Below are 21,271 nucleotides of genomic sequence, written 5' to 3' on the forward strand. Positions count from 1 at the left end.
TGGAGAGTCTAGATTTGGTGGAGCCCTTTTTTTCATTGGCACATAAGACCAACCTGTCTACCTCTAAGTTTTTAATAGAAACTACATCTGAGGTACCAAGGTTGATGCCTATCCTACCAAGGTTTGCAAGAACTTTAGAATCTGGAAAGCTAGTGAAAGAATTACCTGGAAATTCAAGGTTCTTTTTCGCTGTCATCCGTTCAACCTTATGTAGGGTGTGGACATCCGTGTTTGCCGCAATCCTGGAGCTGCGGCGCAGCACTTTGATGGGCGCCACCGTACCCCCAGGTGGTAACTCTCCCACTGCTAGAGTGGTCGTGTCCACCGGAGTGATCCCCTTCTCGGTGAAGATCGCAGTAGGTGTCACAGGTGGTACGGCTCGCTCCTCAGATGCTCCTTCCTCCACACTAGCCACTGACGGTGCGGCCAGCAGCACCTGCGAAGCATCAGCAGCAGCCGTGGGGGGGGTGTTTCACCCCTGTCGCCACTGGGGAAGCAGCTGGAGCAGCCGCCTGTGCTGCAACAGCAGGTAACGGGAGAGGCTCCCCCCTTGCCAGTATCGGGAGCACGGAGACGACATCTGCCGACGTTGTGTCCCCGTTCGGAGTAACAGCAGTATGTCCCGGTGAAGATGTGTGGGGCACGGAGTCACTGCTGCTGCCCCCGAGGAAGTGAAGTGCCGCAGGTTGGGGGGCTAAGGGTGAAGTCGAACCCCCCACCGACGGTGCAGCCGCAGGGGCGATGGTTTGATCTGCGTGCTGCTCCAGTGCGTCGTCGTGTCCAGACTTGGCCTCCAACGCTATTACCTCTCCACCTTTGAGGTCCGCTGCCGAGAGGGGGGGTGAGGGTGGTGTAGAACCCCCCACTTCGGCGTTCATTGCGCCACTAGCAGAGCCGGGGTTAGCATCCCCGGCCAAAAATTCCGACGTTGGTGAAACAAAAAAAGAAGAAGAGTGAAATTGATTAGTGGAATTCTCATAGGCCACAAGTTGTTCTTCTGTCAGTGGAAAGTAGGACTTCTGATTGGAGCCATCATCTAACTCAAGCATAACTTTTAAACTGATGTCCTCCAGAAGTTGATCACATACTGTGTCCAAACACTCCTTCACCAAGGAGGCCTGCTTCTGAGGGGGCAGGTTTTTTGTGGAGTCAGAAACCTGTTGGGGAGCAGCATTAACATCTTGAGGGCGTGGTGGGTCATCCTCAGCATCCTTCATATGACTATCACCATCAGCTTGCTTATCTTTGTCCCCCAATAAATCATCATCCTCTAGGTCAGATTCCTAAACCTGTGTTGTTTCAGCATCTTTGAAAAAGAGGCGGTAAACACTGCATCCAGCACAAACATCGGCCTGTTTAGGGATTTTCTTAGCATCAAGGACCGCCACTAAGATGCGAACCTGACCAGTCGCCCTAAGATGAATCATATCTACTTTTTGGGTGGCTCCGACAATGGAACCCACAGCCCAAAGAGGTAGAAAAGCACGAAGTGTTCTGGGCACCCTTGAGACTGTCACCCAGACTTGCTCCAACATCCTAATTGGCTGCACATCATCCATGAATTTTTCAAACACAATAGTAGCCTCTTTATTTTTTGTAGTGATAGTGCGAATAGCAAGCATACGCTCTAGCTCTAACATGCTAGGGAAAGGGACTACAAAAGATTTTTCACCTTCCTTTTGGACCTCCCATTCCCAACGAACCGGAATAATCCTTGCTAGTTCAGCCTGTAGCAGCTGTGCAGAAACCTCTCCTGCTTCTACTGTGATGAGGGCTGCAGCGTTGGACTGAAGATTGTCCACAATGTGGTTGTTCCTTGCAGCCTGAATTTGGAAGAAACCAGCCCCGTCCTCAGCGGCACCACAAAAGGAAACCGATGGCTTGGGTCCTCGCAGCATTGGGCATTGATTGGTGAAGTGTTCTTCTGTGCAGATTGTACAAACCAATTCGAGGTGTTGGTCCTTGCGCTTCCTTTTATTGCCTTGATCATTGTCAAGAGCTTTTCCAGTTCAGACCCTCCCTGGACATCGCCACCTCGAGCACAGCTGTTCTCAAGGGGGTCAACAGCGACATCCGCGTGCGTCGCCCTGGAAGGCCCCCCCGCGACGAACGTGCCACCGTGTTGATTGGCGGCTTCGGTCTTGCCCCCCCCCGCCCGGCCACGGCCATGTCCATCAGCTCCGTGGGCGATCACCCCACGGCCACGACCCCTGCCATCAGCAGCGTCGGCACCTGTCCCGCGGCCATGATGCGGTCTTCCCCTTGCGGTGCCATGGCCCTGGCCATCGCGGCCATGAGCCAGATGAGAGCCCAGACCTCTGCCGCGGCGCTGGTCTGAGCCTTGTCGCTGGTCCGTGCCTTGTCCGCCGAGTGGGCGACCGTGGAAGCCCCGGTTGCCGGCCATGAGTGCGTCCCTATAGGAGCGCACCGGAGCGGCGAAGCGGACTGGGGTGGCGGCGGCGGCGTGGGAAACCGGTGCGGCAGCGTCGAAGAAAAGCCTGGTGTTGACAAGCCTCCGCTTAGGGCCACAGAGTGGCTGGGTGTCATGAACCGGCTGCACCGGAGTTGTGCGATCTTCCGTGCGTGAGTTGCCAGCCCAGCGTTCATTGTGGGCTGAGGCTGACCGGGTTGGATCAGGTGCAGCCCGATGGTTCCCTTGTTTTGAAAATTGAAAACCCTTCAAAGTAGGATCTCGGCGGCCGCGTAGATCCTGACGCTGATCTCGGTTATTGTCGCGAAGATCGCGGCCATGAAGCCGGTGCTGCAGCTTCGGAACGATGTACTCCCCGATCGTTGTCACCGGTGTGATGCGCCGAGGCGGTAGCGGACCTTTCCATAGGTTCAACCACGGTGGCCGGACAGGCAGAGGTGAAGCCGAAGCCTTGGTCGATGTCGAAGTCGGAAATAGGCGGTGCTCGGCCCCCTCTCGAAGGGATGGAGGCGTTGCAGTCAGGGACTGAGGCCTGAGATCGTCCCCGAGATCCTCACACTCCGAATCGGAGTCAGGGTCCCAGAACCTGCCGAAGACGCCATGAACGGGTGGGCAAGCTTCCTTCGCCGTGATCTGCCTCAACGCTCGCCGAATCGAAGGCGCAACCGAAACGGGAGCCATGGCATGGCGCTCCACGCGACCTGCGAAAGGACGCCGCCGGGCCGGACAACGGCGGCCGCGCGCCTATGCTGCTTCGGCCGGCGGATGGAGGCCTGGATCCCTTCTTCAGTCGCGCGGAGCTCCGAGGTCCTCACCAGCTTTCGATCTGTCGTGGCGGGGGAGACGGTGGCCGGCGGCCGGCCGCGAGCTGCCGAGGCGGAGGAACGGTGATCCGTGAATTTTTAGTACAAAAGTTTAGTTGTCGATAAATGGATTGATGGAGTATATTACAACATATGTGTGCATGCATCCACCACTCCTTAAAAAGGCTGTGCATACATTAAAAGCAAACTAGTGCCCAGATAACAACAGGAGAACAATTGCAAACTGTGTAATTGGGAGGGTTAAACCTTGTGTATGTCGTTTGCTTCCACTGTCAGAGACGACTGAAGGTTTCTAGGAATCATTGCTGATCTGCTCTACTCCAAGCACCACTCCTTCCAAAGGCAGGGGGTGAGCAGTCCATAGAAATTAAGAAACAAATTGCATAAAACTCAGATAAAATGGGACAAGAAAGATAGGGCAACATACATAAAACTGTTCACATCAGGTGCTATGGTGGCAAAATACGTTATGCAGCGTGCATGTGACCATATATAGATGCACGCATTCGACAAATTCATACGTCTATTTGCATGTTTTTTTCTACATGTTGGACCAAAGCAATACAACATATATATTTAAGTTGTTGTATATGGTAGGTACACATTTTAATGTATATAAATCTTTTTAGTGATTTTCATTTAACTGCAGCCAGCTCCATTCATGGCTCCCCGGCCAATCCCCATCAGTATATATATAATCTGCATAGTAAAAACCACTCTTAGAGAGTATGTGTGCAGCTGCATTACACAAGTATATATATAGCTAGATAGGGAGGGAGTGAGGGACAATGATAATACATGCCATGCAAGTGCATATACATCTAGCTAGTGTATATGTCATGTGCAATAGGGATGAGAAACATCTGGAAAGAAAAACTAGGTCTGGTGAACTATGCATGTCCTCAAAGAGTCACAAATCGTCACAGTCCTCGAGGGCAACGACCCATTATGACAGCTAGAAACACATGTCCAACTAATTTCTGACCGGCTCACTTGGCATCCCAGCATTATTAGCAGTGACCAAACTTTCGTGGCAAGTTTGGGCTCGCAAAGTCGCAGGCTCATATACGGGAGAACTGATGGGCTCCACAACTCACGTTGGCTTCAATCATAAACTGACAGCCACAGGTCATGATTCACGCCCAAAAATAGCATTTTTTTTTTAGTTCGGGCCAAAAAACATAGTCACAAGTCATTCAATCTTATTCACGCTTCTCGACCATAGGGGGATAATCAAATCCCTGAGGCCTCACGCCTCGTCCGTTACTCCTCTAACGACTCCACCTCATACTGAATTGTGTCCATATAATATATTATTATGTCTCCTAGTATTATATTCATCCGATTTTGAAATGAGTATTTGGGGCCCTCAATAAACTCAAATAAAAATGTTATGAACTGCAAACTTCTATAACTTCATGAGGTCTACAAATTTGGTTATGGTCATTTCTCTGTCTGTGGTCATTTGAAAATTTTCAATTCCAAATGTGTGAGAAATTCAAATGTAATTTTCCTTGAATAGATGGTTTCAAATGAAAAAGTAGATCAATGTGGGACAATAGCAGTGATGACGACACAAGCAAGTGCAATGTTGTTTCAGGATGTCTGTGGAAGAGGGTGATGTTTGCTGTATCATGGTTATCAGCGGGTTGTGATGTGGTTTATGTGGAGTTATGGTGAGGCACAGCGTTGTTCGGGGTGTGTTGATGTCTCAATCCAACCAGCTTTTGTCTATAGTTGTTTTGCCATATTCATTAGTCTGCATTTCTCTTTTTAATATAATCTACAGCCTGCTTGGTTGGTTTTGAAAGGTGAAGGACGAATTACTCAATTCTTACAGTCCGCATCTCTTTTAAATATAATCTACAGCCTGCTTGGTATTCATTAGTTCTCTCTAGGTTTTAATTTACACGAGACTTATATTACAAAAGAAACACTTGTCTAGCACTGCCTTAGCAGCCTCTCTTGCTTTCTTATATTGATTGGACAATCCCTAACCCACAACAATATTAGTATTATTAGGTATTATTGAAATGCGATGCATTGGGAAAGAAAACAGCATGTCCCAAACCCTCCCAGCTGGCATAGCAAAGAAGACAGCCAGTCCTCTGCCTGCAATCAGCTGCCAAATTTTCATTCTCAAGGACCGTCTCAAATTCTTCTCGCACCAGCTAGAATTGTTCCCGCACCACAATTGGAGCCTGTTTCATTCTCAGCTGCTGGGTTAACGGCCTGTGAAAAATCAGAGAAGCAGTAGCTAGGTGGAAACGACGAGCCCCTTTCTCTCGGCCTCTCAGGTGATGGGAAAAGTACGTGTTACACTCATTGGCCGGAATAGCCCAGGCCATGGCTTTTACATATTATACGTAGTTAACAAACTAGATAAGGATTTACAAACAATGCAACGGATTACACTTTCTGATTATGTACAAGAGATTGTTAGATTGTCAGCCAATGCAAGAGATTGTTAGATTATCTACAAGAATTATCTAGAAACAAGATATATCTCTTCGCCCTTTTCCATATACATAGATGAAACACGGAACATGGTAAAATTGTACATGCACACATAAACATATGTTTAACACGGCCGTTCCCTGCCAAATTTTCTCAGCTTGACCATTCTCTATGGACTGCATAATACGTGATATGTCGGTGCATGTGGTTCTGTTTATTCGTGCATGTTCCTCCTTTTGTGAAGCAAACTAGTGCGCACATAAAAAAAGTAGAACAATTACAACTGTAATTGGTAGAGAATCCATCTTGTGTATGTCGTCCTAGCTCCACGGATTAGAGGTGAGATTTGTGCCATTCTGTGCCGGCTTGGCACGACCCTCTCGTGCTTCGTACCGCTTTGGGTTGTAATTGCTAAATAAATCTGGTCGTCTTGGCATGGCACAACAAATCTTTTCTTGGGTCTAAGAACAGGCCATTTGGCCTAAGTACGGGCCGTGGCACGCCGGCAAGCCTTCAGGTCATGCTGGCACAAGCACGGCTCTCAAGATATCTCTACTAGTTTTCTTCTGTCCACTTGTGATATGAAAAATATATTTTGTGTACTACTTTCATTAAAGTTTTAATATTTTTATAATTTATTACACAATTGATGAGAGATAGTATAGTAAATGCTAGAAAATCACATTGTAGTTCTAGATTTACTTACAAGCCATTTTTGTTTGGTGACGGTCCAAGCATAAGCCAACATAAAGGAAGGCCATGTAGCCTATCGTGGCGATCATAGACACGGCACCACCCTCGCATTCGTGTCGTGTTGGGATAGCCCAAAATATTTAGTGCCATGCATGCCGTGCTTTGGACCATGCCAAAAGACTGTGTTGTGGCCCACCCTCAAATGGCACGGTCCAAGTTCTAGCTCTACCACCTATATTGAAGGTTGTCAGGTATTATCACTGATCTGGTCTGGTACAGCTCACGAAGATACTCCAGGCAGTTCTCTGTTGAAAGGGTGAGCAATCGATAGAAATTAATAAACAAATTGCATAAAACTCATAAATGGAGAAGAAATATATGGAGCAATAACAAAGCTGTTCACATCAGCTGCCGTGGTGGCAAAATACATTTTATAGCGTGCATGTGATCCTAGACGACGCACGCATTCGACAAATTCTCATACATCTATTTGCATGCTTTTTCCACTTGTTGGACCAAAGTGATACAACTTATATATAAGTTGTTGTATGATAGCTGCATTTTATTGTAGATGAAATTTTGAAGTGATTTTCATTTAGTGTGGCCACCTGGATCCATTCATGGCTCCCCAATCCCCATGAGTATAAATAAGCAGCAAAGTGAAATTAAAACCACTCTTAGCATAGAAAAGTATGTTTGCAGCTGCATCGTCTTACACAAATATATAGCTAGCAATAGAGAGGGAGGGAGTGAGGGACAATGATGACACATGCCATGCAAGTGCATATAGATCTAGCCAGTGTATATGGCATGTGCCACATAGGAATGAGACACACCTGGAAAGAAAAACTAGGCCAGGTGAAATATGATATCCTCAAAGAGTTGCATGTCATCACACGAAGTGTTGGATCTGCAAATAGCACAAAGAGGGCACGAAGTATACAGGGATATTCTGAGGCTAATAGGGAGTGCTCCTCAGTTTTTGGCCCAATGCAATGAGCATCACACAATCACGGAGCATAAGATGATGGATGGACAAGACCGGCCTGCCGCACATTACGACAGAGCTGGGTGGCAACAGGATTTTGGGATGGCACCGTAGTCCCCATGGAAAATATAAAATTCTCCACTGATGAAGCTGGCACAACATGCTTTGCCTTGCAATTTTGCAGGCATTTTTATCAGCGATAAGACTGATATGATGAAGCCACATTATGACTGTGGTGTGGCGTGCCAGCGGTGGTGTTGAAGCAGCATGGAATATAGTTTCGAGGAGGTGCGGCGCGTGGCCTGTGCAGTGCCCCTGATGCTTGTACAGCAGGCGGTAGGGCAGCGGTGCATCGATGCTAGAGAGAGGTGGATAGCTGCAGTAACCTAATAGAGTTGCGGAGTTTTCTGGAAGTGCTCGAGTAAGCGCTGTGTGGTGGTGCAGTGTGTGCATATGCTGTGGTGATTGGGTGCCTCGTCCTGGTTAGGCGTGGTCTTTAATTTGCAGACTGATCTGGAGTCATCACGGGATGGAGCTCTTCATGTCGTGCATCAAGAAGGTGCGTAGGTGAATGCCAGCTAGGAGAAGGATGCTTGCCTAGTGTTTTTGGGCATCGTCGCTTGTGTTGGTTGACGGTGCGGTAGAGCAGTGGGGTTAGCTTGAGGAGTTTCTTCATCTCTAAGGTTTGGATTCTCTTGACAAGAATTCAAAGCTGAATGTGACAACTTAGGATTGGAATGTTGATCACTTTCCAATGCTAGCTCTAGTGATTTTGCCTTCCTCATCTTATCCTCATTAGTCACATAATTTGGTTTTATCTTAACTCCCTTTTTAGATACCTATTCTGAAGACAAGGGAGACCGTAATGCTAACAACAGTAGCATTGATCCTGATATCCTGATGTATTACTACCAACACAGGTTCTCATATTTTTCCAAGCTTCTGCTACTTGTCTCTTCACTGGTTCTGAGATGCGCTATTGAGAGTTCCCATTCTGAGTCATGCCTGCCACTACTTGTGTTTGCATGGCTAGAAGCTTCTCCTTGTCGAATGCTTTTACGGTTGGCATATCTGGGTGCTTTTGTTCCTTCATGTCAATGGTCTCCTCGTTATGAGCCATCTAAATAGACAATGAGGGAGGATTTAAAATGGAGACAAAGTTTTATAATAGAACATGGCAGAAGTAAGCATAACTTTTAGCAATTATCAAGGTTAAAGGGAAAGCAAGAAGTAAGCAAAGATAGAAGCATGCTAAAACGTTCGGTTCTAACTAGGCTTGCGTCCTACAGTCAACATTGCTTTGATACCACTTTGTAATACCTGATTTTAAGGATAAAACCAGATATACACCATATGTGAGTCTTAGAGGTCAAATCTCACATATAGCTACAAATAAGGGGTAATATCAAAAGATAATGCATAAAAGATAATGCATAAAAGATAATGCATAAGTTATATAACGTACGTAATAAATCAGAGATAATCTTAGGCAGCAAACAACAGAAGATAACTCCAACTTCGGATATTAACTCCATTCTACAGGATCCAACTCACTAGTTGATCACAAGCCTATAACATCTCCTAAGTGTGGGGGAAATAGCAAGAGTGAGCACATATCGTACTCAACAAGTATAACCACGGGTTCATGAGGCTCAATTAGCTGACACTGGTTTGACTGCAGTTAGCTTTTATATGTAGATAGCAAGTTAATATTTAGATAGCAAATGTCAAGGTAGCATAATTAAATCCCATAACCACATGATCAATGTATATAAGAATTAAGAATAACACATATAAACAACATAATAAACTATCATTTATCATCATTAATCATGTTCATCAGTGTCCATCTATTCCGTCAGTTTTTTGGGTCGCCCGTATCTGTGGGCTCGGCTAGTATACCAGATTTAACACTCTTCAGAGGTTGTACATCTTTACCCATGAGTCATGATTTACCATGTCACCCGAGGTCGCGAGTCTCTTAACCCCCTTCCTAGGGAGGTCGGCAAGGTTCATTATGAAGCCGTTCAAAAGTTTATTTAACATGTTAGGGCCACAAGGTTTCCCGGGCGCGCAAATATAGAGCCCCCTTCCAAATGGCACAATGACGCGCAGCCTATACACATGAGGACAGAGGCCACGCTATACCCAAAACGGCAAGTCCCTCTAGCGCCCTTTCGGGTAACCTATAACAAGCTAGATAAGGTCTTCATACTAAGCTAAAGCCAGAGCCATATAGCCCTCATGGTTATACGAGTTGTCCTAGCTTTTGCCAAGGGATAAGTCCTTATGGAGGGTCAAGATCAATCTAGCAAAAAGCTAGAGTTCTTTCCACCCTTTATGTTCAAGTTGCTTGAAAGCTTCTTTTATTGTTTATTACATATTCAAATATTTATGTTACACGATCATGGATTATAATCAAGCACTAGCAAGAACTACCCAAATGCATATCCAAATAGGTATCAAAGAATTCAAGATAACAATCATCTATGATTTTACTAGGGTTGTCAAGGTGGACACATGCATGTGATATATGTATTAAAAGTGTGTAGGTAACAAGGATGGTCCCAAATTATACTTGCCTTGATCCAACTGCTCCTACTGATCTTGCTAGTTGTCCAAGTACTGATATTGTTTGTTGTAGCACTCTTGATCACCCACGAGTTGCTCACCGTCTAAACTCGATCATTGATCATCACCACACAAACAATAAGAGACAAACATACACGAAGCAAACAAGGTTACAATTAGAACAATACACCAACAATATAAAAACAGTATGAAAAGTTTATAAAATGATTCTATGTAGCGCTACGATCACACAGACGTAAAGATCACAAAAATCAGAGCTAAAACGGCGAAGATATGAATTTTCTAGGGTTTTCTTTAGAAAAGTAATTAATTAAATAGTGTCACGAAATTAAAAAATTTCAAACTGTTGAACCAATGGTACTAACACATAGATCTCATGAATACAAACACAACACAATTTGAATGGGTCAAATCGGAGTTAAAACGGGTATTTTATGAGCAAAAGAAATTAGTGGCAGTTTTGTAAATAGAGAAAACGTATTTTGAATTAAACCGACGAGAAATACGTCTCCAAAAATAGCAAAGCGTATTGTTCTCTATACGTTTTGGAATGCAGGGTGTTTTCAAGAAAACCTAGGGACTCTTTAGCAAAATGTCGGCCGAAGGGTTATCTTCTATTTTCGGCCGTGAGATCTTGATCCGACGGTTGAGATTCGACCTAGGGAAGAACAGGGTGGCCACGGTGGTGCACAGTAACTCCGACGCGGTGGAAGCCATTAACAGGGACGAGAAGCTCACCGACTAATGTATAGAAGGGCCTACAAGCTATGGTTTAACTCGGGGAAGGCACCAGAAGATAGAGGAGATGTATGCAGACTCATCAAGGTCGAAAAGGAGGGCAAGGAAAGCTTGTGGACGGCGCGCGTCGCGGAACGGCGGACTGCGAGCTCCTACAATGTTCAGCAACCATTAGAGCGTCGCTTATACCAGTAGAGATATTGGAGTAGGGATCGGGAGCTCAGTCACCACAACACGGAGCTCAGCAGCGGTCTCGTTACGACGAGGAAGCAGTAGACGGCAAGGACGGCTCTGGTGAGAACCAACGGCGACGCTGCGAACTCAACTAGGGCTCTATCATGCGGTAGATGCGAAACGAGATCTTGGAAGAGTGCTCAGGTCTTATAGGGGTGTCGTACGCGCGTTTTGAGGCAGCAAATCCCGTCTAAATCAAGATCTGATCGCTCGGTTGCCTTCGAGCAACGTCCTGCTCAAACACGACGCGGGGAAGGAGGAAAGAGTATCGCTGACATGTGGGCCCAACGCATCAGTGAGAGAAAGAACGGGGCTGACTCGTCATACACAGAGAAGGAAGGGGGAAAAAGGGTGCGCACACTGGGCCGGTTGCTGCTGTTGGGCCGAGGCCATGTGGTGCGAGGCGGAGACGGGCAGTCCGAGAGGGGAGGAAGGCTGGGCCTTCAGGCCAGAATCTAGGGAGGAGAAAGAAGTTTCTTTTTTTCATTTCCTGTTTATTTTAATTCAAAACCTATTTCAAATCCATTTAAAAATCTGTTTGAAATATTTTTGAACTTTGGTTAAATCACTCAGCACAATAAAATGAATTCTCAAGCATGAATGCACAAACAAGTTCTAAGTCCTATGATAAATTTTATTTTAGCGAAAAATATTATTTTCCTATGTTACATGATCACCAAAAATACGAAATTAAATCATTTTTCACCTATTTCCAAAAGTTACAAATTTTCGGTTGTTTAATGTTGCTGTAGCGTGGTCACACTACTAGAGAATTGACTTTCAGTGCCAATCCCATCACTGCCGGTGATAGTGGCTGATGCCACATTACTGTCTGTTTTTGGCTAAACCCGGTAGTGATAGGACTAACCGCTGATATTTGGGTCATCACTCTATCAGTTTTAGCCATGAACCTGCAGGAACCTGCAGTGATATCAGTGATATTGGGTCAAATTTGAGATGTTTTGATTCTCAAGATAGTTGGAACGACATATAATTTGGGATAAATGTAGTATTTGCAAGAATAGCGCTGTAAAATTATGGAATAAATAAATATTATAAAAATACGAGCATTAGTGTTAAGTTGAGGCTGCAATGTAAGGAACGTAAGCTATGTTCAATTGATATATAAAAATACTATACCTTTCATGGCCTGGAGCTGCATTATACTTCTCAACTGTTAGAACTGCATTAGTGCATCGACTAGAACATGACAGGTGGGCCATGTTCTTTTCCTTGTCTTTAGACGCATGCATGGAGTATTAAATATAGATAAAAATAAAAACTAATTGCACAGTTTGGTCGAAATTGACGAGACCAATCTTTTGAGCCTAGTTAGTCCATGATTGGACAATTTTTGTCAAATACAAACGAAAGTGCTACAGTGTCAATTTTGCAAAATTTTTTGGAACTAAACAAGGCCTTAATATGGAAAGGACGCAGAGCGGCACGTGACCCACAATCCACCTAAAAAATACAAACAATAATACAGCTCATCAGTATTGTCAACACAATGCCTGCAGCTCAAGTCCTACCTGTAAAGCCCAATACCATCCTACAATTGAAACCAGCATCCCATAAATTGAATTTGTTTTCCTTTTTTTGAATTGAACTAAAAAAACAGCCTTACACAAATCATATCTCACTTACAGACTCTAATTTGGTTGATTCTTTTTCTTACATTAACCTTAATTTATTAACATCAAACTGTATGTACATGATTCTTCTTCTTAAATTTTAATTTATTAACATCAAATTGTCTATTCATAATTGTCACTTAGCGGCATAATTTTATCTTATATATAGTCACCACTTTATTTTTATGAGTTGAACAATGTTGTTTTTCCATAACAATTCAAGGGCATATTTGGTAGTTAGAAAATACAATGCGTGCAAAGTTTCCAGGTGTAATGGACGTAGCAATTCTGCAGCATTTTATTTGCTAGTTAAAGAAAGTTTAATGCTTGTTGTTTCCAAGTAGACTTGTAATCTCATTGCCTGACTCTGTATTTACAACTGAAATATACTCATTCGTAATTGTTGTCTAACGTGGTGGACAATATGACTACATCATAATTAGATTTCCGTTGGGTGTGCTACTGTTTCCTTAATGAATCTTTACGACCTACCCAGTTTGGGTCCTCACCGATATTCTGGTCAGGGCAGCACTGCATGCTTCAGCCAACTCGAAGTCCCCTGCATGCCGCTGACGTCCACCCATTACAAGATTTAGGGCAAGAACACCACTACATAAGCAGCAACAAGTATAGGTCTCGCTACCACATATCTTTCCAATACCTCCAAATCCCAGTGCTTTTGTGCTGTGCTTTTTGTTCCTAATACTACCTCTATGATACCTATTACAGTACTCATTGTACTGATGGACGAAGAGAGAATGTATCATAGGATCCATCTACGCTAGTAAGCTGTCACAAGCTAGGGCAAGGATTGGATGGCTTATATTGATTCGAGGGTAGTGTACCAGTGTAACTAAAGGTCCTCTTTTTTGTGTCTGCTGTGGTCTCAATTCCATCTTGAAGAAACCAGCTTCCTGTTTGCTCTACTAGTACACACGCAATCAAATCATTTTCATCCCATTTTAATTGGAAATCAATTACTTCTGCACAAAATCAGGATGCTCTTATGACAGCTTTGATGTGCTGCAATTGCTTGGTACTGCTTTATTTTTTAGTTACTGTAAGAGAGTATAAAGCATCTTCATTACACCCCCAAAATTTGTATTTTATTATGAAGCCGCTAGAGAACACTATATTAAATTGACAGGCTCCCACCCAAGGTTCAAATCCTGGGTGCGGCACTTTATTCTGGATTTATTTCCAGGATTTTCCGGTGCTATGCATTAAGTGGTAGGCGACGTGCCCGTTGACAGCGAGGCGCCTGTGGTGACTTCGTGAACTTCAAGATTTGCCGGCTCAGTCCTTCGAAGGTGCTCATAGGGGTAGGGTTTGCGTACGTGTGTTCATAGGGGTGAGTGTGCGTGCGTGTTGAGTGTCTGCGTTGTACTGTGTAATCTCAAAAAAAAATTGACAATTTTAATATTTGACTTTCTATGAGAGGCTGCAGCTGGTTGTGAGTGGCTGCACCAGGTTTGGGTGGCCATGGACTGGTTGGAGGCTTGCGCAAGGGCCTGACCGCCTCTAGCCACAGGCCACAGCTGACCGGCTGGCCTCCTCTGCACTCTGGCAGCACTCGACTATAAACTTAGGCCTTGTTTAGATACATCTAAAAACCCAAAACTTTACAAGATTTTCCATCACATCGAATCTTGCGACACATGCATGGAACATTAAATATAGATAAAAAAGATAACTAATCGCACAGTTTACCTGTAAATCACGAGACGAATTCAATCTTTTAAGCCTAGTTCTCTATGATTGGATAATATTTGTTAAATAAAAACGAAAGTGCTATAGTGTCAAAATCCAAAAAGTTTTTGGATCTAAACAAGGCCTTATAGGTCTGGAGGTCTTAGCCGCGGGGCACGGAGGGTGACTGGTAGCCTAACCCCGACCGGCTGGGGTCACCTGTGGCTAGCAGGACCCGATTAGGGCCTGTCCTGGTCGGCTTGGGATGGCTGACAGTGGCAGGGGCATTGGCGCGCGGTGTTAGGCCTTGTTTAGTTCCGAAAAGTTTTCGGATTTCGATACTGTAGCATTTTCGTTTGTTTGTGGTAAATATTATCCAATTATGGACTAACTAGGATCAAAAGATCCGTCTCGTGATTTACAGGTAAACTGTGCAATTATTTTTTATTTTCGTCTATATTTAATGTTTCATGCATGTGTCGAAAGATTCGATGTGACGGGGAATCTTGAAAACTTTTTGGTTTTCAGGGTGAACTAAACAAGGCCTTATTATTGCTGGTACTGTTGGTGGTGCTCTGAAGAGACCAAAATGCTGATTTATTTATTTTTTTGAGACGAGTGCAAGATAGGCTGCGGGCAGGAGTTTCCTGTGGCAATTTTATGGGTTTCTTGGCTTATGAATTTTTTTTTTGGTAAAGGTGCTTGTCTGTTGTATCTTTTAACACATCATCGGGGTAATAGAGATTCGCTGTCTTACGTAGATTTGTTGATAATCACGTTTCTCAACTCCACTTTACATTTTACATGACCAGGACAAGATTTTATTTCTAGATTGATTTCTTGTTCTCAAGAGTAGAGTTGTTTTGATCTATCTAAAACTATGCTAGGGTAGGGTATCAAGTTAGTCATTTGAGAAGTTTGATTGATTAATCTTTGGTACATTTTGTTTAATCATGAACTTAGGGCCGAATCAATTTTCATCAGTTCTAAAGCTGAGACCACAGCTGATGCCACACAACAGTGCAGGGCATGCACCAACAGACTAAGGCGAGACCACACAGCCACAATGATGCAGGTGGTAGTTCCTGCATTGCTTAGTTCTTCGGCTGATAGCCGCTGAGCTCCTAGCTACCGGCTGCAGCCTACCGGATCGCTGATCCTGATCACTCCAGTCTTGCACAGCGTTGTGCCTCACGCCTCACTTCAACTTCGACTCGTTGTCTGAGAATAAAATTAACTATATAACACTTTGAAAATTATTTAGCGATCTAGTTTAATTAGATTGCTCATGGAGGTATAAGAGTGACAACTGTACATCTAGCTTCTAACAGACAGGTGTATTTTATTGAGCCACTTTGAGCATGCCAACAATATGTGGCAGGCATATTGTTTTAGGGTATCTCTTGTGTTGGGTGATGGTATGTAGGGTGGTGCGCCACAATTATCAGAAAAGTTTGCAAGAGGGGCTGACAAGGGAAGAGATGGATTACATAAGTGTTTTGCTGAGATGGCCTGAGTGGTGAGGCTGCAAGTGGTCCTGCATAGCAGTTGGCTATTTTTGTGGTCTTGGGATGGCATTGGAAGCCCCACATGATATTTCTATTATCTTCGACGAGGTGACTAGTTTGCTGAGAACTGTAATGCATGCATTCATCAGTTCTCGAAGGATGTGGCTGGCTTGGTGATGGCTTCTAGTAGTGGCTCATGTATCGGCTTGTCCGGTTGCAGTGTGGACGACTATGGTGACACGCCAGTCCGGTGTTGGACGGTGTCAATAAGTGATTCATGCGGGATTGGTGGCTTGACAGTTACTTGTCTAGCAACAGACTACGGCGGCATGGCTGCATGGCAGCAGTTGGATCAATGTGGGACAATGTCAGTGACGATGGAGCAAGCATGTGATGGTGCATCGGCATGACTATGTAGGCAGGTGATGCTGTTGCAGCGCGTGTTAATCGGCGTGTGGTGGTGTGGTTTCTGTTGAATGACAGCACTTGTAACAGTTCAATAATTATAGAGTGGTGCAGTGGTACAGAGTAGTGGTGAGGCAGTGAGTGTGAGTTGATGTCTTAATTAATCCAACCAGCTTTTGTCTATAGTTGCTTTCTGTTGCTAGATTTTTTTTGTTACTTGCCCCTTTTTGGGGTCCTTGTTGCTTTGTTGTATTCTTTTGCCTGAGTTTCTCTTTTTAATATCATCTACAACCTTTGTTTCAAAGACCGAGTTATTCAATGCTTATAACTAAGTAGTTCTTCCCAGTTATTAATTTGTGCATGAAGAGAGAACAAATGCTCTGACCAAGCTGGTTGCCACATGATCTGTCTTCTATTATAAAAGAAACACTTGCCTAGGACATCCTTAGCATCTGGTCTTGTCTTCTTCCCTTGCATTGGTTGGACAATCTCTAACCCACAATATTGTATTAGGTATTATTGAAATGGGATGCATGGGGAAACAAAACAGCACGTGCCAAACCCACATCTGTGCACAATCAGCTACCAGTTTTCCAGTCATCACACAAATTGCACAGTGGCTTGCTGTGTATGCATCCAGTTCATTCTCATGAAGTTCTTATTTTCTTGGTAGTGCCTACTTCCTGCTTTGGAGGAATTTCTTTTCTTGTGCAGTAGGCTGGTGATCCTCGACTGGCTTTCTTCTCCGATGCTGGTTGAACCGTGCCCCCCACCATTCTCTATAGATATGTTCTTGCCTGCGGGTTCTGTTTATTTGTGCATGTTGGCGTGCATGGGTGAAGCCTATTATCAAATTGCTTATCTCCAATTGGATGCAGAGCGGTTCTGTTTTTAGTAAATAAATCAAAATATCATGATTTATAATCATTGGATGTCAAATGTTTTCTCAAAGACATAAAAATAAATAGCTGGGAAGACAAATCGATGGGAGGCTTAGCTTTGTGAGAAATCAGTGTTCTTGTTTGTATAATGTTAATCAACACAAAAACAGGTTAATATAGCTGAGGTATTTAGCAATACGCCTCTTAATCTATGGTGCCATAGGCGGAACCCCATACGGAACAAGATAGTACTAGTATGAAATCAATTGTTTTCACTGATTGATAGCATCATGGTTGTCTAATGAGAAGGATGAAGGAATTCTGCTATAATCTACACCAGAATAGGTTAATTCTCAGTGACTCACGATTCAGCAACAATTTAGATGGTTGCACTAGTACACAAAAGATTTCTACAGATGCCTCCCTTTTCTAACAGAGGCGGTTTCTTTAGCATGACACCTCTAACCTTCGCGGGAGGCACTGTAGCATGACACCTCTAACGAGGTGAGCTTGTGGCATTCTAGAACTCTTTTCAAACTTTATCTATGCATCTTTTTCACTAATTTCTTTCACATGGAGATCTAGAGAGAGACAAGCATGATGGTTTTTTTATTTTTTTCCAAGCAATTTAGAGTGATTTTATGTCCAACTTACTTCGCTCATATGAACTCTAGTTAATTTGTATATTTAGTGTTTTTCATTTTTTGTTCATAGGATGTTTATAACATTTTTAAGCTCTATGATACAAAAAATTAGACAATTCCTTCAACATTTATGTGAATAGTATATTGATTCAAATATACGTTTTCTTTTTGAAGGCCACATATGCACAGGTCATCATGGATGTACACAAAACAAATACATGATGCTTCATACATAAAGATGTGAAGGGTTTTGTTGAAGCTGCTAAAAGACACGCTTGGATTAAGCAAACAAAGGATATATATTGTACTTGTGACTGTCGGAAGTGTATAGTATGTCAGGATCCAAATACGATAACATCACACTTAGTAAGAAGGGGTTTCATGGAGAACTATGGGATTTGGGATCATCATGTTGGGAGACGTATAGATGCAGGCAACAAGGAATCTACAAGTATGGGAAGATGACGATGCCCATATTGTCATGACACATGATGGTACAAGAGATGATATTGCAGGCGATGGTGGTTGCGAAGGCTGTCGTGGGGAGGATTATGGTGAAGACAAAGCAGAAGAAGAAGACTTCCTAGATGACATTGTGCACGTAGAACAAGAATTACTATTAAAAACCGTGGAAGGGCTAAATAACATGGAGACGGTACAGAAGGCAAGGAAAGAACATTTGTATGAGGAAAATGGTTGTGACAAAAGGTGGCGTTGTTACATTTTGTGCTAGACATACTGATCTTGAATGCTAAGTACAATAGGAGCTTCAATGGCTTATTGACCTCTGTTGGCTGCTATGCTTTCTAAACCAAATAACTTTGTGCCTGCCAACACATATCAAGCATAGAAGCTTATCGGTCCACTGATGATGGGTTTGATGGGTGTGGAGCGAATACATGCGTGTCCAAACCATTGTATCCTTTATTGTGTCACTACCACACAGCAGAAAAATCCTGACGGCTTAAAACCGTCAGGGAAAGCTTATAAACCGTTAGGAATCATTTTCCTGACAGCCACCCGTCAGGATTTTACCGTCAGGAGACGGTAAGCCGACAGGATACATTTCCTGACGGCAGTTCCTGACGGTTTGCGTTTGACCGGTCAACCCAAAAAACTGACTGTACAACCGTCAGGAATTTCCGACAGGAAATGTCTTAACCATTCCTGACTTTCAGCCGACAGGAAAAACTGAGTTTGGCAGCATAAAATTCATATGCACCACTAGCATAAAATTCATATGCACTAGGAACAATATGTCGATTCTACAAATTCCATTCACATGACACAATACAAATTAAATCAGCAGGTAACTAACACATGTAATTCATCACATTCATGTCAAAAATCCAAACACCAACATATCAATACATATTAATTGTTTGCGACACTAGGAATACAAAAGTATGACAACTAATATTAATTGTTTGCGACACTAGGAATACAACAAATATGACAGCTAATATATTGTGGATTCAGAGCAGTATTGAAGTCAACTACAAAGCAAGTCCAGCTAACTGTACTAAGTTCATAGTAACCATGTCCACTATGCAAAAAGCGAAGCCCAATGCTTGGAGTTGGCATCATTGAAGACACAGCAACCTATAAGAAGTAGAGTTAGAATATGTACTCCCAAAAATAAGAAAGTACCTTACAGATACAAGCAATGCAAATAATTCATATATATAGGAGAAAGAAGTTCTGGGAACATTCATAAAAGAATTTGGTGCATATAAGAGCAAAACCTTGCAGAAATATTGTGCCTAATTTATTCTTCTCACGCCTAATTCTGCACACACTATATATGTAGGTTTTTGAGCCTCTGTACATATAGGACACACTACCAGAAAAATATCAGGCCTAATTTCTCATTGCAATATAACCTCTTTTAGCGTGCAGAATACAAATGGACATTGACTATTAACAGCTCTTTTGTATAACTTACAAAAAGGAACTCAAGCGGCAACAACTAATCGAAGTGCCATACGAATAATCCTTCTGCCAATTGCAACTTCAGTCAGCAACAACTAATCGAAGTGCCATACAACTGTAACCCTTCAGCCAAGAAGAAGCCACTACTGTATGCAATTTAGTAGTTTAGATATCAATTTCAACTTAAATTTCTAATAGCCTTTGAATGCTCTGCTGCTAAAGACAACTGAGGAAATTCCATACAAAGTACATAGGCAAATTGGGGGAAAACATCCAGATCTATTAGTTCTTGCATGTCATCTGTTTAATGCAAGTGTAAACATCGATCCCCTTGCAGGCAAAAGAACGAAAGAACAGATCTGAGAGGGAGGTTGGGAGACAGATTTTACACAGCTGTGAACACAAATAGATCCCTGATAGCAACGAAAGAGAGCAGATCTGGGGGGGAGAGGGAGGCACCTCGTGCGGATTGGACATGGGAGGGGACCAAAGGGGTGCCGGTGATGCAGATGTCGGAGAGGCCCCTCACGGTGGTGGTTCTGCGGCTGCCGGAGTAGCAGCCTAAGACGACACGGCCATCGGGAAGCCCATGGGGGCGGCGGCGGCGCTGGTAGCGAGGAGTCCTGTCCGCCCGTGGGCATGGGTACGCGGGCTTCTAGGCGTCACAGCGTGGAGGCCGTTGCCGGCAGCAACACGCCATGGATGAGGCCGTCGCGGAGACGGTGCAGCGTGGGGAGGCCGTCGCGGTGGTGGGCGCAGCGTGGGAACTAGCGAGGCCGGTGTGGCGGCGGCGCAGGCGTGAAATAGATTGAGCCAGTCGGCCGGAGGATAGGGTTTCGGAAGTTTTACATCCGCTGTGGGACCCACGTTACTGTAGCACGGGATGTAAACGCGCGTTGCCAGTTTTTTTCGCGTGAGGCGTGCTTAGGCAGGAAACCTGTCGGTCTAAACTCGACCGTTAGGAGTCATCAAATTGTTCCTGACGGCCTCAGGTTTTCCTGTGGGCATATAAGAACCGACAGGAGTGTTCCAAACTACTCCTATCGGTTTTCAGCAACCGACAGGACCTTCAAAGGTTCCTGACGGTTTTCCGACAACCGACAGAAAAAATAAAAACCGTCAGGATTTTTCTATTCTCTGGTAGTGTGTGGTGTTCAAAGACCTAATGAATTGTCCAACATGTGGTGCTAGTCCAGCTTATGAGAATTAGGGCTAGAACAAGCACTAGATAGGAGGAAGAAGTGCTATCTCAGGCTAGAGCAGATCTTTCTGATACCTCTAAATCCTACTAGTGCTGCGTTGAGTTGAAACCATACTATTAAGAAGGAAAATTGATCAGCTGTATTGTGCCACCATGATTTTTGTTTCCATTACTGCCTCTATATATGATTGTAGTACCTATATATGACACCACTCAACACTCATGTTACTGGCAGGGGAGAGAACATATCATAGGATTGGATATAGCTCACTACTGGAAACTCGTTCTTTGCCGAGGGCCTGAGGCTTTGCCGAGGGCCAAATCTCGGGCACTCGGCAAAGACCTTCTTTGCCGAGGGCCGCCAACTGAGGCTCTCGGCAAAGAAAAGCCCTCGGCAAAGACGCTTTTGCCGAGGGCCAA

At 44.1% G+C, this 21,271-nt stretch overlaps 1 long non-coding RNA gene across 1 annotated transcript; it reads right to left on the reverse strand.

Moving 5' to 3' along the window:
- LOC110433035 lies at positions 19,016–20,458 on the reverse strand. The gene is made up of 2 exons (XR_002450412.1): positions 20,110–20,458; positions 19,016–19,320 (listed from the first exon to the last, which is right to left on the reverse strand). It is a non-coding gene; the product is annotated as an uncharacterized LOC110433035 (long non-coding RNA).

Source organism: Sorghum bicolor, chromosome 2, assembly GCF_000003195.3.
Source record: "Sorghum bicolor cultivar BTx623 chromosome 2, Sorghum_bicolor_NCBIv3, whole genome shotgun sequence".
In the NCBI taxonomy this organism is placed as follows: Eukaryota; Viridiplantae; Streptophyta; class Magnoliopsida; order Poales; family Poaceae; genus Sorghum; species Sorghum bicolor.